Genomic DNA, 17,870 nt, shown 5'->3' on the forward strand with positions numbered 1-17,870 from the left:
TAAAATGTTCAAAGTTTTTGATTCAAAAGTAACATGTCCAGAATTGAAATCATTGTGTATGTGTGTGTGTGTTTCCAACTCGAACCCTCTTCTCTTCTCATAAACCCCGTATTGGGAAATGGCACCACCATGGGCATAGTTGCTCAAGCTAGAAGGATGGGGGTATTTTGGCTCATCCCCTTCACTCTTCACATCTAATTAATTCACTCTTCTGAGTAACATTTACTAAATGCCAGGCCTTCTGCTAGTCTTTCCTGAAGCTTGGAGTTAGAGTGAGAGATCAATATTACTCAAATGATCTTGCCAGTGAATGTACAAGTTACAGGTGGAGATAAGTGCTCTGCAGAAAGGAGTATGGCTCTGTGAGAGGAACAGAGGACCATGTTCTGACCTAGGAATCAAGGAAGACTTCCCTGAGGATGTGACCCTTGTTTGGACTCTATTCTGTTTATGCTAAGGATTTTAATAAGGAGCAGGTGATGGACATGATCCAGTGTACATTTTTAGAGGAATATCATGAGTCCTATTACTTTACCTCCTAAATATTTCTGACATCTGTTCACTTTCCTCCATCCTCACAACCTTCACTGGTATGGGCCTCCATCAGCTCACTGTGGGGGAAGTTTCCCTCATAGGGCACTGATAACACATCTCATTAAAACTATACCACATATACCTCCCCAACATAATATGTTCATGTATGTATTTGACAATAATATATATGTATTACTATCCTATTTATTATGTACATTAAAAGCATTCACAAAAAATTAAAAATTCAAATGTTAGATTTTACATTTATTTATTTGATAACAATACTTTATTCTATTACTAAACATATATTCCTAATTGTCATTAAGATACTTTCATGTTAGAGAAATTTGCTTCACTATACAATATCATTTTTTAAATCTTAGTTTAATACTCTGTGATACAGCAGTTCACAAGTGTACTTTCAAATCTGGCTTTCAAATTTGATTCTTTCATGTAATGGCTGTCATAGCTGAAAAGGGACCTCACAGAGACCCAGTGGGGGCAGTGCCCTATTGGCTATACTTCCCAAATCAAGCCATTCATTTCTCAATCCCGTTCACTAATTTACAAAGACTTGCTTATTTTTCATTGTTAGCCTGCAAATGGACACTAAAATGAGAGTCATTCTTAATAATTATGAATGTGAACCCATGAAACCTACTTCATAATTCTGAATTTGTTTTGACAGATTCTTTTCCACAGTCGGTTAGAGGGCCATTGCTTTACCTGACATTGTGGCTGGCAAAAGAGGTCTTAATAGGACTAGAAGTGTCAGCTCTACTTTTTCTTGCTTCTTTATTCTCATGTTATTATTATTTTTAAAATCTGAAGTTTAGAGGAATCTTCTAACTCTACTTGTCTATTTGGGAAGACAAGCTAAACTAGATAATGTAATTTATAAATTCCCTCAACTAAGTGCACAGAACTATAATACATTGAAATCTGCCAAAGAGAACAAGTTAGTGAGGGCATCACTGTATTCCTTTGTGTCTTCTTCGAGATACCTTGAGTACTGTAAGTGACAGGGAGCCATTTGATGTATGGGCTAACGGGGCCACCATCAATCTAGTAACCTGAACAGAAGTTCCAATATTTTCACCCTGCAGTCCACTTTGTAACCCTTTCTTAGCCTTCCACAAGAGTCTCCTAACTGGAATCCCTCCATCCACCCCTGGGCACCTAATGTCTCTACTACAGATTAGAAATTACTTTCACAGAAGGCCATTTCTGAAACCCCCAGTTTATGTGTTACCCTACATTGAAATTATTCAGAGGCTGCCTTCCCCACTAATCTGCAAGTTTCACAAAGGTAGATGCCATGTTCTTAATGGTTTCCCAGCACATAGCACATAACAGAGGCTCAATAAATATTTGTTGAATGGATAAATGAGTAAACAGAATATTTTTACAGTTAAATACCTTTAATTATTTTATATTTACTTTAAATTTCAAGTCCTTAAAGGAGGAAGAATTGAAAAAATATGAAATATCAAATATACATTTAGCTAAATTTTTAAAGTTTAGTAGGCTATATGCACACATCGAATGAATAGCAATATTTGGAACTGTAACTATTTTTGGAATCTTGTGTGAATAAATTATAATTTTAAAACATCAGCACTAAGTGCCTATTGAATGTCATTTTTAAAGGAAAAAAGAAACAGTCTGTATTTAAAAAGTAACATACTTCATTTAACAGTTTTCTAATTTATGCAAATTATCTGGAGAATTCAGAACCCCAATCACCTAAAAATTATCTTCCTTAAGAGTAAGTGTGGTTTTTGCTTCCAGAATCATCTGGATAAGTGCCAGCATTCTCCAAGTCACTTTCTTGGTATGAAATGAACATTTGTGGCCAGGCGCGGTGGCTCATGTCTTGAATTCCAGCACTTCAGAAGGTCGAGGCGGGTGGATCATGAGGTCAAGAGATCGAGACCATCCTGGCCAACATGGTGAAACCTCTCTCTACTAAAAACGCAAAAATTAGCTGGGCATGGTGACGTGTGCCTGTAATCTCAGCTACTTGGGAGGCTGAGGCAGGAGAATCGCTTGAGCCCGGGAGGCAGAGGTTGCAGTGAGCCGAGATTGCGCCACTGCACTGCAGCCTGGTGACAGAACGAGATTCCATCTCAAAAAAAAAAAAAAAAAAAGAAAAGGAAAAAGAAATGAACATTTGTAAATGAAGTCTAATTAAATTTTGTACTTTAAAAGAAGAGTTACCGGTTAATTTGTTCTGTTGTTTCTTGTTGCTATTTTTATAACAATTAGTATTTTGGAAAAGCATTGTGGTTCAGATATGAACCATTTCACAAAATCAGCTTAATAATGGAGTCAACAATTATTTTTCTTTATTCAATCTTGTTACTTAGCTCAAAAAAGAACTGCACTGATCTTTCCTTTTCAGTGATGAAAAGGAATAGAATGGTAGAAAACCATCTTACAGCTTGGCATTGTTTTCACTTGTTTATTTATTCATTTATTCAATGAATATATTCCAAGCTAATTCCTTTTGCAGCACTCTTTATCTGATTCTTGTCTCCTCTGGAAACTTCCTCCTTAATTTATTTTTTGCTTTTATATTTTCATCCTCGTTTGTATTGACTGTAAAGTCGTCAAGCCTCTCTCATTAAAAAAGAAAGAAAGAGATGGGGAGAAGAGAGGAAAGGGGAGACAGGAATAGAAAGAGAAGAAATATCCTTTGAATTTACATTTTTCTCTTTCTATGGCTCTCATATTTCTTCTATTTAAGAGCCAAGATTTTTGAAAGAATGGTTAATAAATTTCAAAACTTTTATTTCCCACTCACTCTTTAAATACCCACATCAACTCACAAAATTAATTTATTCTCACTGTAGAAAACTTGGAAAATGCAGCAAAATGTAAAGAAGAAAATCAAAACCATCTATAAATTTATATACTGCGGTTACCACTATTGATTTTTAGTTCGTTTTGTTTGTATGCATGTATTTTTTACATTCAGAATCATGTCCAATTTCATATTTGTATATGACATTAAATTATGATCATTTTATTATATCATTAAAATTTTTCAAAAACCTAAATTTTATTAACTACAAAATATTCTACCATATAGTTTTATAATAGTTATTAATTTCAGATTTTCATTTTGTGTAAGTACGTATAATACTTTGTCCCAATCTCTGATTATGTCCATAAGATAAATTTCTGGAAGTAGAATTACAGGGTTAAAAGAGCAACATTTAAAAATACCTGATACGGGAGGAGTGGCTTCAAGATGGCTGATAGAAGTACCAGGTACTCACTTCCTCCCAAAGGAAGGACCTAAACAGCAAGTAATCACACCTCAAACAGAGTGTCTGTGAAAGAACACTGGAATTCATCAGGAAAGTGACAGGGAACATCTGAGGCATGGAAGGAAAGAGAAGCAAGGCAGCTGGTCCAGCTGGCATCAGCTGGTCCAGCTGGCATCAACTGGGAGCCAGGAGATGCTCCTTGGTGCAGCAAAAGGGTAAGTGAGAGACTCCTAGTGGTCCACATTCCCACCATGGACTCCTACAGTGCTAGCCATAGGAAAGCCCCTCAGCCCTCACAGGCCCTGAGACTAGTGTAGGGAACTGCCTGAGGTCCATACCACAGCATTGTTCCAGACAGATAGTTTGTGCTGGGTCCCACACATCCCTCAAAACCCAAGCAGCTGGCCAGGCACAGTGGCTCATGCCTGTAATTCCAGCACTTTGAGAGGCTGAGGTGGGTGGATTGTTGACCCCAGGAGTTTGAGAATAGCGTGGGCAACATGGAGAAACCCCACCTCTGCAAAAAATACAAAAATTAGCCATATGTAGTGGTGTGCACCTGTAATCCCAGCTATTTGGAAAGCTGAGGTGGGAGGATTGCTTGAGCCCGGGAGGTCGAAGCTGCAGTGAGCCATGATTGCACCACCGCACTCCAGCCTTAAAACAGAGCAAGACTTTGTCTCAAAAACAAAAACCAAAACACCCCAAGCAGCTGCAGCACCATGCCATTTTGAGATCCCAGCCCCCAACAGACTGCATCCTGCCCTGGAACCCAATAATCCCTGTATTTCCACATTCATGGAGCCCTACTGACCCCCTCCCAAGTCTGCCTGGAGGGCTGCAGTGGCACAATGCTGGCTGGACCCAGCAGTGTGGCCAGGTCCCTAGTACTTTAGCCCACAGTGTCCTACACCCAAAAAATGGGCAGTATAGCACACCAGAGAAGATGCCACCAGGACAAAAAGAGCAAAAGTGTGCACTCCCCAGAGTTTGAGGCCATGGCCACTGACAGCAACTCTGCTCTCCCACACCTTCAGTAGTGGGGCTGCCATGCACCTGCACATGCCTGCAGTGGGCCTGAGGACTGACCTGCCCAAATGCCATCCTGGGGCCTGAAGACAGGCTTACCCTGCTCACTGCCGCCACCACTAGGTGCCCAGGGATTGCCTTGCTCTGCCCACCACAGCCTGGCCCATGTGCACCATCGGGGTACCTGAGAACAGGCTTACCCTGCCCTGTGCTACCCTCTACAGTGCCTGAGTGTTCAGGACCCTAGGGATCAACCTGTCCTGCCTGCCATATCTGACACATGCGTGTAACATCTGGGGGCCTAACACAGGCCCAGACTGCCTGCTGCCAGCATCCAAGCATGCAATGCCATACAGGAGCCTGAAGAATGCCCAAACCCAGCCACCACAGTTGCCCCTGTGTGCACCATTGAGGGACCTGAGGACAGGCCGATTTTATCTGACATAGCTCCCTGCACTCCCTGAGTGTGGCATCTGGGGGCCTGGGGATCAACCTACCCTACCCGCCACTTCTGATATGTGCCTACACCATCAAGGGGCCTCATAACAGGCCCAGACTGCCTGCTGCCAGCACCCAAGCATGCTATCCGAGGGGCCTAGAAATCACTCCACTCTGCCCATCACAGACCGTGCCTGAGCACATTATCAGGGGCCTTAGGACAAGCCGACCCCATGGGTACTACTCAAACCCCCACTGCCCAAGCATGTTGTCCAGAGGGATGGGGATTGTCACGTCCTGCCTACCACCACTACATACACACACACACAAACACATGCACACATCCCAGGAGTCTGAGGATGGCCCTGCACAGCATGTTGCCACCACCACCACCAACACCCACCTGCACCATCCCACAAAGGCTGAGAACTGGCCCATTCAACCCATTGCTGCTACCATTGAAGCTAATGTGTGCTGACTGGGAGCCTAAGGATTGGCTTGCTGCCACTACTGAAATTGCTGATGCCATGCATACTGTCCAAGGGCCCAAGAACCTGCCCACACACCCAACTTACCACTGTCATTGCTGGTACACAGAAAAGCAACCTGGAGGCCCAATAAGTGTCCCCCCAGAACCAGCTAAAACTGTACCCAAGAGCTCAAGGAAAGGCATGTTGGCCTACTTCCACCACTACTGGGGCCTTAGGACAGGTCCATTTGGTATCCCCCTCCCCAGCAAAGCCTCATGACAGCCTCCGCTAACAACTGTAGCCTAAGCCACTGAGGAAATCACATGATGCTGTCTACAGCCAAAGAAATCATACAGAGATTACACTGCTGCATCCACCCAGAATCAAAGCTAAAGTGCCTTACCCAACCAACACCACAGATACATCTGCAGGAAAAAATCCTTACCTATGAAAGCCAGACCAAAAAATTAGAAGAGGTAACTGTTATAACAGATGAGTAGATATCAATGTAAGTACAAAAAAAAAAAAAAAAAAGAAAAAAGAAAAAGAAAAGCAACAAAACATGATAAATTCAGAGAAACACAATAATTCTCCAGTAGCAGGTTCCAACAAAAAATTTATGCAATGCCTGAAAAAGAATTTAAAATAATAAAGAAGCTCAGTGAGATACCAGAGAACACAGATAAATAATATGAAGAAAGTAGAAAAACAATTCATTATGTGAATAAGCAGTTCACCAAAGAGATAAATGTCATGGAAAAAAGAAAAACAGAAAACCTGGAACTAAAGAATTTAGAAATCCTGGAACTAAAGAATTCAATAAGTAAAATAAAAAATATAATTGATAACCTCAACAATAGACTAGATTAAGCTGAAGAAAGACTTTCTGAACTTAAAGACAAATCTTTTGAAATAACTCAGTCAGACAAAACAAAAGAAAGAAGAAAGGAAGAGAGAAAAAGAGTGGAAAATCATAGACACCCTTTGTGACATGTGGGATACCATAAAGTGACCAAATTATCAAATTGTAATGTTCCATAAGAAAAAGAGATGGACAAAGGCACAGAAAACCTATTTAACAAAATCATAGGTGAAAAATTCCAAAGTCTTGCAGAGATATAAACATCTAGACACAACAAAGTCAAAGAACCTCAAACAGACTGAACTCAAAAAGGTCTTCTCCAATGCACACTATAGTCAAACTGTTGAAAGTCGAAGACAAAGACAGAACTCTTAAAAACAGCAAGAGAAAAGTGTCAAATCACAGAAAAGGGAATACCCATCAGACTAACAGCAAATTCTCAGCAGAAACTTTACAGGCCAAGAGTGTATGGGATGATATATTAAAAGTGCCAAGGGAAGGCCATTCCAAGATGGTCAAATAGAAAGAGCTCCAGTCTGCAGCTCCCAGTGTGATCGATTCAGAAGACAGGTGATTTCTGCACTTCCAACCAAGGTACTTGATTCATCTCATTGGGACTGGTTGTATAGTAGGTGCAGCCCACAGAGAGGGAGCCAAAGCAGGGTGGGGCATCACCTCACCTAGGAAGCACAAGGGGTCAGGGGATTTCCCTTTCCCAGTCAAGGGAAACCATGACAGACTGTACATGGAAAAATGGGATATTCCCATCAAATATTGAGTTTTGCCAATGGTCTTAGCAAACTGCACACCAGGAGATTATGTGCTGCGCCTGGCTCGGCAGGTCCCACACACATGGAGACTTGCTCACTGCTAACACAGCAGTCTGAGATCAACCTGCAAGGCAGCGGCCTGGCAGGGGGAAGGGCATCCACCACTGCTGAGGCTTGAGTAGGTAAACAAAGCAGCCGAGGAAGCTCGAACTGGGTGGAGCCCACCGCAACTCAGCAAGGCCTGCTGCCTCTGTTGACTCCACCTGTGAGGACAGGGCATAGCTGAACAAAAGGCAGCAGAAACTTCTGCAGACTAAAATGTCCCTGTCTGACAGCTCTGAAGAGAGCACGGATTCTCCCAGCATGGTGTTTGAGCTTTGAGAACAGACAGACTGCCTCCTCAAGTGGGTCCCTGACGCCTGTGTAGCCTAATTGGGAGACACCTCCCAGTAGGGGCTGACTGACACCTCATACAGGTGGGTGCCCCTCTGGGACGAAGCTTCCAGAGGAAGGATCAGGCAGCAATATTTGCTGTTCTGCAATATTTGCTCTTCTGCAGCCTCTGCTGTTGATATCCAGTCAAACAGGGTCTGGAGAGAACCTCCAGCAAACTCCAACAGGCCTGAAGCTGAGGGACCTGACTGTTAGAAAAAGAACTAACAAACAGAAAGTAACAGCATCAACATCAACAAAAAGGACATCCATACAAAAACCCCATCTATAGGTCACCAACATCAAAGACCAAAGGTAAACAAAACCACAAAGATGGGGAGAAACCAGAGCAGAAAAGCTAAAAATTCTAAAAAACCAGCGTGCCTTTTCTCCTCCAAATGATCACAGCTCCTCGCCAGCAAGGGAACAAAGCTGGATGGAGAATGAGTTTGACAAGATGGCAGAAGTAGGCTTCAGAAGTTCAGTAATAACAAACTACTCCGAGCTGAAGGAGGATGTTCAAATCCATCACAAGGAAGCTAAAAGCCTTGAAAAAATTAGACGAATGGCTAACTAGAATAAACAGCATAGAGAAGACCTTAAATGACCTGATGGAGCTGAAAACCATGGCACGAGAACTACGTGACACATGCACAATTTTCAATAGCTAATTCGATCAAGTGGAAGAAAGGGTATCAGTGATTGAAGATCAAATTAATGAAATAAAATGAGAAGAGATGTTTAGAGAAAAAAGAGTAAAAGGAAATGAACAAAGCCTCCAAGAAATATGGGACTATGTGAAAAGACCAAATCTACGTTTGATTGGTGTACCTGAAAGTGATGGGGAGAATGGAACCAAATTGGAAAACACTCATCAGGATATTATTCAGGAGAACTTCCCCAACATAGCAAGGCAGGCCAACATTCAAATTCAGGAAATACAGAGAACACCACAAAGATAGTCCTCGAGAAGAGCAACCCCAAGACACATAATTGTCAGATTCACTAAGGTTGCAATGAAGGAAAAAATGTTAAGGGCAACCAGAGAGAAAGGCATGGTTACCCACAAAAGGAAGCCCATCAGACTAACAGTAGATCTCTTGGCAGAAAATCTACAACCAGAAGAGAATGGAGGCCAATATTCAACATTCTTAAAAAAAGAATTTCAACCCAGAATTTTATATCCAGTCAAACTAAGTTTCGTAAGTGAAGGAAAAATAAAATCCTTAACAGACAAGCACATGCTGAGAGATTTTTTTTACCACCAGGCCTGCCTTACAAGAGCTCCTGAAAGAAGCACTAAATGTTGAAAGGAAAACCAGTACCAGCCACTGCAAAAACATGCCAAATTTTAAGACCATCAATGCTGTGAAGAAACTGCATCAACTAATGGTCAAAATAACCAGTTAACATCATAATGACAGGATCAAATTCACACATAACAATATTAACCTTACATGTAAATGGGCTAAATGCCCCAATTAAAAGACACAGACTGGCAAATTGGATAAAGAGTCAAGACCCATCAGTGTGCTGTATTCAGGAGACCCTTCTCACATGAAGAGACACACATAAGGTCAAAATAAAGGGATGGAGGAAGATCTACCAATCAAATGGAAAGCAAAAAAATGCAGAGGTTGCAATCCTAGTCTCTGATAAAACAGACTTTAAACCAACGAAGATCAAAAGAGACAAAGAAGACCATTACATAATGTTAAAGGGATCAATTCATCAAGATGAACTAATTATCCTAAATTTATATGCACCCTAAATATATATATATATATATCCTAAATATACAGGAGCACCCAAATTCATAAAGCAAGTCCTTAGAGACCTACAAAGAGACTTAGACTCCCATACAATAATAATGGGAGACTTTAACACCCCGCTGTCAATATAAGACAGATCAATGAGACATAAGGTTGACAGTGATATACAGTACTTAAACTCAGCTCTGCACCAAGCAGACCTAATAGACATCTACAGAACTCTCCCCAGCAAATCAACAGAATATATATTATTCTCAGCACCACATTGTACTTATTCCAAAACTGACCACATAGTTGGAAGTAAAGCACTCCTCAGCAAATGTAAAAAAACAGAAATCACAACAAACTGTCTCTCAGACCACAGTGCAATCAAATTAGAACTCAGGATTCAGAAACTCACTCAAAACTGCACAACTACATGGAAACTGAACAACGTGCTCCTGAATGACTACTGGGTAGGTAATGAAATGAAGGCAGAAATAAAGACGTTCTTTGAAACCAATGAGAACAAAGACACAACGTACCAGAATCTCTGAGACACATTTAAAGCAGTGGGTAGAGGGAAACTTATAGCACTAAATGCCCACAAGAGGAACAGGAAAGATCTAAAATCGACACCCTAACATCACAATGAAAAGAACTAGAGAAACAAGAGCAAACACATTCAAAAGCTGGCAGAAGGCAAGAAATAACTAAGATCAGAGCAGAACTGAGGGAGATAGAAACAAAAAACCCTACAAAAAATCAATGAATCCAGGAGCTGCTTTTTTTTTTTTTTTAAAGATCATCAAAATTGATAGACCACTAGCAAGACTAACAAAGAAAAGAGAGAAGAATCAAACAGATGCAATAAAAAATGATAAAGGGGATATCACCACCGATCCCACAGAAATACAAACTACCATCAGAGAATACTATAAACACCTCTACATAAATATACTAGAAAATCTAGAAGAAATTAATAAATTCCTGGACACATACACCCTCCCAAGACTAAACCAGGAAGAAGTGAAATCTCTGAATAGACCAATAACAGGCTCTGAAATTGAGGCAATAATCAATAGCCTACCAACCAAAAAAAGTCCAAGACCAGATGGATTCACAGCTGAATTCTACCAGAGGTACAAAGAGGAGCTGGTACCATTCCTTCAGAAAATATTCCAATCAATAGAAAAAGAGGGAATCCTCCCTAATTCACTTTATGAGGCCAGCATCATCATGATACCAAAGCATGGTAGAGACACAACAAACAAAGAGAATTTTAGACCAATATCCCTGAAGAACATAGATGCAAAAATCCTCAATAAAATACTGGCAAACTGAATCCAGCAGCACATCACAAAGCTTATTCACCACAATCAAGTTGACTATGTCTCTGGGATGCAAGCCTGGTTCAACATATGCAAATCAGTAAATGTAATCCATCACATATACAGAACCAATGACAAAAATCACATGGTTATCTCAATAGATGCAGAAAAGACCTTCAACAAATTCAACATCCCTTCATGTTAAAAACTCTGAATAAACTAGGTATTGATGGAACTTATCTCAAAACAGTAAGAGCTACTTATGACAAACCTACAGCCAATAGCATATTGAATGGACAAAAACTGAAATCATTCCATTTGAAAACTGGTACAAGACAGGGATGCCCTCTCTCACCACTCCTATTCAACATAGTGTTGGAAATTCTGGCTAGGGCAATCAGGCAAGAGAAATGAATAAAGGGTATTCAATTAGGAAAATAGGAAGTCAAATTGTCCCTGTTTGCATATGACATGATTGTATATTTAGAAAACCCCTATCATCTCAGCCCAAAATCTCCTTAAGCTGATAAGCAACTTCAGCAAAGTTTCAGGATACAAAATCAATGTGCAAAAACCACAACCATTCATATACGCCAAAAACAGACAAACAGAAAGCCAAATCAGGAGTGAACTCCCACTCACGATTGCTACAAAGAGAATAAAATACCTAGGAATCCAACTTACAAGGGATGTAAAGGACCTCTTCAAGGAGAACTACAAACCATTGCTCAATGAACTGAAAGAGGACACAAACAAATGGAAGAACATTCCATGATCATGGATAGGAAGAATCAATATTGTGAAAATGGCCATACTGCCCAAGGTAATTTATAGATTCAATGCCATCCTCATTAAGCTACCAATGACTTTCTTCACAGAATTGGGAAAAACTGCTTTAAAGTTCATATGGAACCAAAAAAGACCCCGCATTGCCAAGATAATCCTAAGCCAAAAGAACAAAGCGGGAGGCATCACGCTACCTGACTTCAAACTATACTACAAGGCTACAGTAACCAAAACAGCATGGTACTGGTACCAAAACAGAGATATAGACCAATGGAATAGAACAGAGCCCTCAGAAATAACACCACACGTCTACAGCCATCTGATCTTTGACAAACCTGAGAGAAACAAGAAATGGGGAAAGGATTCCCTGTTTAATAAGTGGTGCTGGGAAAATTGGCTAGCCATAAGTAGAAAGGTGAAACTGGATCCTTTCCTTACTCCTTATATGAAAATTAATTCAAGATGGATTAGAGATTTAAATGTTAGACCTAAAACCATAAAATCCCTAGAAGAAAACCTAGGTAATACCATTCAGGACATAGGCATGGGCAAGGACTTCATGTCTAAAACACCAAAAGCAATGGCAACAAAAGCCAAAATAGACAAATGGGATCTCATTAAACTAAAGAGCTTCTGCACAGCAAAATAAACTACCATCAGAGTGAACAGGTAACCTACAGAATGGGAGAAAATTTTTGCAATCTACTCATCTGACAAAGGGCTAATATCCAGAACCTACAAATAACTCAAACAAATTTACAAGAAAAAAGCAAACAACCCCATCAAAAAGTGGGCAAAGCATATGAACCAACACTTCTTAAAAGAAGACATTATGCAGCCAATAGACACATGAAAAAATGCTCATCATCACTGGCCATCAGAGAAATGCAAATCAAAACCACAATGAGATACCATCTCACACCAGTTAGAATGGCGATCATTAAAAAGTCAGGAAACAACAGGTGCTGGAGAGGATATGGAGAAATAGGAACACTTTTACACGGTTGGTGGGAGTGTAAATTAGTTCAACCATTATGGAAAACAGTATGGCGATTCCTCAAGGATCTAGAACTAGAAATACCATTTGACCCAGTGATCCTATTACTGGGTATATACCCAAAAGATTATAAATCATGCTACTATAAAGACACATGCGCAGGTATGTTTATTGCAACACTATTCACAATAGCAAAGACTTGGAACCAACCCAAATGTCCATCAGTGATAGACTGGATTAAGAAAATGTGGCACATATACACTGTGGAATACTATGCAGTCATAAAAAAGGATGAGTTCATGTCCTCTGAAGGGAAATGGATGAAGTTGGAAACCATCATTCTCAGCAAACTATGACAAGGACAGAAAACCAAACACTGCATGTTCTCACTCATAAGTGGGAATTGAACAATGAGAACACTTGGACACAGGAGGGGAACATCACACACTGCGACCTGATGTAGGGTGGGGGCACTTGGACACAGGATGGGGAACATCACACACTGCGACCTGATGTAGGGTGGGGGACTGTGGGAGGGACAGCATTAGGAGAAATACCTAATGTAAATGACGAGTTAATGGGTGCAGCAAACCAACATGGCACATGTATACCTATGTAACAAACCTGCACATTGTGCACATGTACCCTAGAACTTAAAGTATAATATAAATAAATAAATAAATAAAAGTCCCAAAGGAAAAAAAAAAAAAAAGCCTGCCAGTGATGACAACAAAGCTATCCTTCCAAAATGAAGGAGAAATAAAATCTATACCAGATAAGCAAAAACTGAGGGAATTTATTCACCACTAGAATGATCGTGCAAGAAATGGTTAAGGGAGTCCTACATCTGAAAGCAAAAGGACAATATCTACATTCATGAAAACATACACAAATATAAAACTCACTAGCAGTGTAAAACTCACAGAGATACAAATGAGACAAAGAAAGAATTCAAATGTTACCACTACAGAAAATCACCAAACTTCAATGATAAACAACACAAGAGACATAAAGGGAAAAATGATATACAAAACAACCAGAAAACAATTAATAAAATGACAGAAATAAGCCCTCACTTATAACTAGTAACCAAATGAAAATGAATTGAATTCCCCACTTAAAAGAGATAAATTGTTTGAATGGATTAAAAAAAAAACTTGACTACATGCTGCTTACAAGAAACTTGCTTTAGGTGTAAGGACTGAATGCATAGACTGAATGCAAAGGGAATGGATAAAAATACTTCACACAAACGGAAACCAAAAGCAAGCAGTAGATATATTTACATCAGATAAAACAGGTTTTAAGTAAAAAACAATAAAAAGTGACAAAGAGTTTCATAATACGGTGTTAAATAGATCAACTAGCAAAAGGATACAAAAATTCTAAATATATATGCACCCAACACTAGAGCACCAAGATATATAAGGCAAATATTATTAGTTCAAAAGGGAGATAGGCTCCAATACAATAATAGTTGGGGACTTGAATATCCCACTGTTAGCATTTGACAGATCATTTAGACAGGAAATCAACAAAGCAACTTTGGATTTAAACTGCACTTTAAACCAAATGGACCCATGAATGGTGCTGGAAGCCATTATCCTCAGCCAACTAACACAGGAACAGAAAACCAGACACCACAGGTTCTCACTTACAAGTGAGAACTGAATGATGAGAGCACATGGACATACTGTGGGGAAACAACACACACTGGGCCCTGTTGGATGGGTGGGTGGGGGAAGGGAGAGCATCAGGAATAATAGCTAATGGACACTGGGCTTAATAACTAGGTGATGGGATGATCTGTGCAGCAAACCACATTTACCCATGTAACAAATCTGCACATCCTGCACATGTACCTCTGAAGTTAAAAAAAATGGACCTAACAAACATTTATAGAACACTTTATCCAACAGTTGCAGAATACATATCTTCTCATCAGTGCATAAAGCATTCTCCAGGATAGACCATATGTTAGAACATGAAACAAGTCTGAACACATTTTTAAAAATAAAATTATGTCAAGTGTCTCCTCAGACTACAATGAAATAGAGCTAAAAATCAAGAACAAGAGAAACTTTGAAAACTGTGCATATACATAGAAATTAAACAACATGTTCCTGAATAACCACTGAAAACATAGCTAAGAGCTTATTGCTATAATTTTATGGCACCTACATCAAAAATATAGAAAGATTCAAATAAACAACCTAACAATCCACACCAAGGAACCAGAAAAGCAAGAATATCCAAGCTTAAAATTAGTAGAAGAAAATAAATAATAAATGGCAAAGCAGAACTTAATGAAATAGAGACTGAAAAACAATGATAAAAAGATTAAGAAAACTTGATGTTGGTTTTCTGAAAAGATAAACAAAATTGATAAACTGATAGCTAGACTAACCAAGAAAGGAGAGAACACCAATAAATAAAATCAGAAATGAAAGAAGAGACATTACAACTGATACCAGAGAAATACAAAATATCATCAGAGACTATTATGAACAACTATATGCTAACAAACTCGAAAACTCAGAGGAAATGGATGTATTACTGAATATATATAATTTAACAAGGGTGAATCAGGAAGAAATAGAAAATATGCACAGAACAATAATGAGTAATGAGATTGAAGCAGTAATGATAAGTCTTCTAATAAATAAAAGCCCAATACTGAAGACTCCACTGATGAATTTTGCAGAACTTTTAAAGAAGAATTAATGCCAATTCTTCTCAAAGTGTTACAAAAAACTAAAGAGGCAGCTCTTCTTAACTCATTCTAAGGGCCAGCATTACTCTGATACCAAAACCATACAAGGATACAATAAAAAAAGAAAACTACAGGCTAACATTCCTAATGAGAATAGATGCAAACATCTTTGACCAAATACTAGCCAACCAACTCCAACAGCACATCAAAAAGATAATACACCGTGATCAAGTAGGATTCATCTCATGGATGCAAGGGTGATTCAACATACACAAATCAATAAATGTGTGAACCCAGAATGGAGAACCCAGACGTAAATACACATGTTTTTGACAGCTCTATTAGTCTGTTTTCATGCTGCTGATAAAGACATACCCAAGACTGGGAAGAAAAAGAGGTTTAATGAACTTACAGTTTCACATGGCTGGGGAGGCCTCACAATCATGGGAGAAAACAAGGAGGAGAACATCACTCTTACATGGATGGCAGCAGGCAAAGAGAGAGCTTGTGCAGGAAAACTCCCCCTTATGAAACCATCAGATCTTGTGACTGAGACTTATTCACTATCACAAGAACAACAGGGGAAAGACCCACCCCCATGATTCAATTATCTCCCACCAGGTCCCTCCAACAACACATAGGAATTGTGGGAGCTACAATTCAAGATGAGAGCTGGATAGGGACACAGCCAAACCATATGATTCCACCCCAGGCTCCTCCCAAATCTCATGTCCTCACATTTCAAAACCAATCATGCCTTCCCAACAGTCCCCCAAAATCTTAACTCATTTCAGCATTAACACAAAAGCCCACAATCCAAAGTCTCATCTGAGACAAGGCAAGTCCCTTCCGCCTATAATCCTATAAAATCAAAAGTAAGGTGGTTATTTTCTATAAACAATGGAGGTACAAGTATTGGGTAAATACAACCATTCCAAATGGGAGAAACTGGCTAAAACAAAGGGGCTATAGGCCCCATGCAAGTCTGAATTCCAGCAGGGCAGTCAAATCTTAAAGCTCCAGAATGATCTCCTTGACTCCATGTCTCACATCCAGGTCACGCTGATGAAAGAGGTGGGATCCCATAGTCTTGGGCAGCTCTGCCCCTGTGGCTTTGCACAGTAGAGCTTCCCTCCAGGCTGCTTTCACAGGCTAGCACTGAGTGTCCGCAGCTTTTCCAGGTGAACAGTGCAAACTGTCAGCGGATCTACCATTCTGGGTTCTGGAGGACAGTGGCCCTCTTCTCACAGCTCCACTAGGTGGTGCCCCAGTAGGGACTCTGTGTAGGGGCTCCAAAATTTCCCTTCTGCACTGCTCTAGGAGAGGTTCTCCATGAGGGCCCAGACCCTGCAGCAAACTTTTGCCTGGGCATCCAGACATTTCCACACATTCTCTGAAATCTAGACAGAGTTTCCCAAACCCCAATTCTTTACTTCTGTGCATTAGCAGGCTCAACACCACATGGAAACTGCCAAGGCCTGGGGCTTGCATCCTCTGAAGTCACAGCCTGAGGTGTACTTTGGCCCCTTTTAGTCATGGCTGGAGAAGCTGGAACATGGGGCACCAAGTCCCTAGACTGTACACAGCATGGGGACCCTTCTCAGCCCATGAAACCACTTTTTTCTCCTAGGCCTCCAGGCCTGTGATGGAAGGGGCTGCCATGAAGACCTCTGACATGCAATGGAGATATTTTCCCCATTGTCTTGGGGATTAACATTTGGCTTCTCATTACTTATGCACATTTCTGCAGTGGCTTGAATTTCTCCTCAGAAAATGGGATTTTCTTTCCTATCACATTGTCAAGCTGCAAATTTTCTGAATTTTTATGCACTCCTTCCCTTATTAAACTGAATGCCTTTAACAGAACCCAAGTCACCTCTTGAGTGCTTTGCTGCTTAGAAATTTTTCTACCAGATATCCTAAATCATCTCTCTCAAAATCAAAGTTCCACAAATCTCTAGGGCAGGAGCAAAATGCCACCAGTCTTTTTGCTAAAACATAACAAGGGTCACCTTTGCTCCAGTTCCCAAAAGGTTCCTCATTTCCATCTGAGACCACCTCAGCCTGGACTTTAATTATCATATCACAACCAGCATTTTGGGCAAAGTCATTCAACAAGTCTCCAGAAAGTTCCAAATGTTCCCACATTTTCCTGTCTTCTTCTGAGCCCTCCAAACTTTTCCCTCCAAATTGAATCACAAAGGGTGGGGAAAGATCTGCCCTCATGATTCAGTTACCTCCCACCGGGTCCCTCCCACAACACATGGGAATGAGGGAGCTACAATTCAAGATGAGAGTGGGGTGGGGACACAGCTAAACCATATCAACAGCCAACTTATTTATTTATTTATTTACTTATTTATTTATTTATTTTTGAGACCAGGTCTCACTCTCTTGTCCAGGCTGAAGTGCAGTGGCACAATCACGGCTCACTGTAGCCTTGACTTTCCAAACTCAGGTGGTACTTCTACCACAGACTCCC

The sequence above is a fragment of the Macaca mulatta genome, chromosome 11, assembly GCF_049350105.2.
Source record: "Macaca mulatta isolate MMU2019108-1 chromosome 11, T2T-MMU8v2.0, whole genome shotgun sequence".
In the NCBI taxonomy this organism is placed as follows: Eukaryota; Metazoa; Chordata; class Mammalia; order Primates; family Cercopithecidae; genus Macaca; species Macaca mulatta.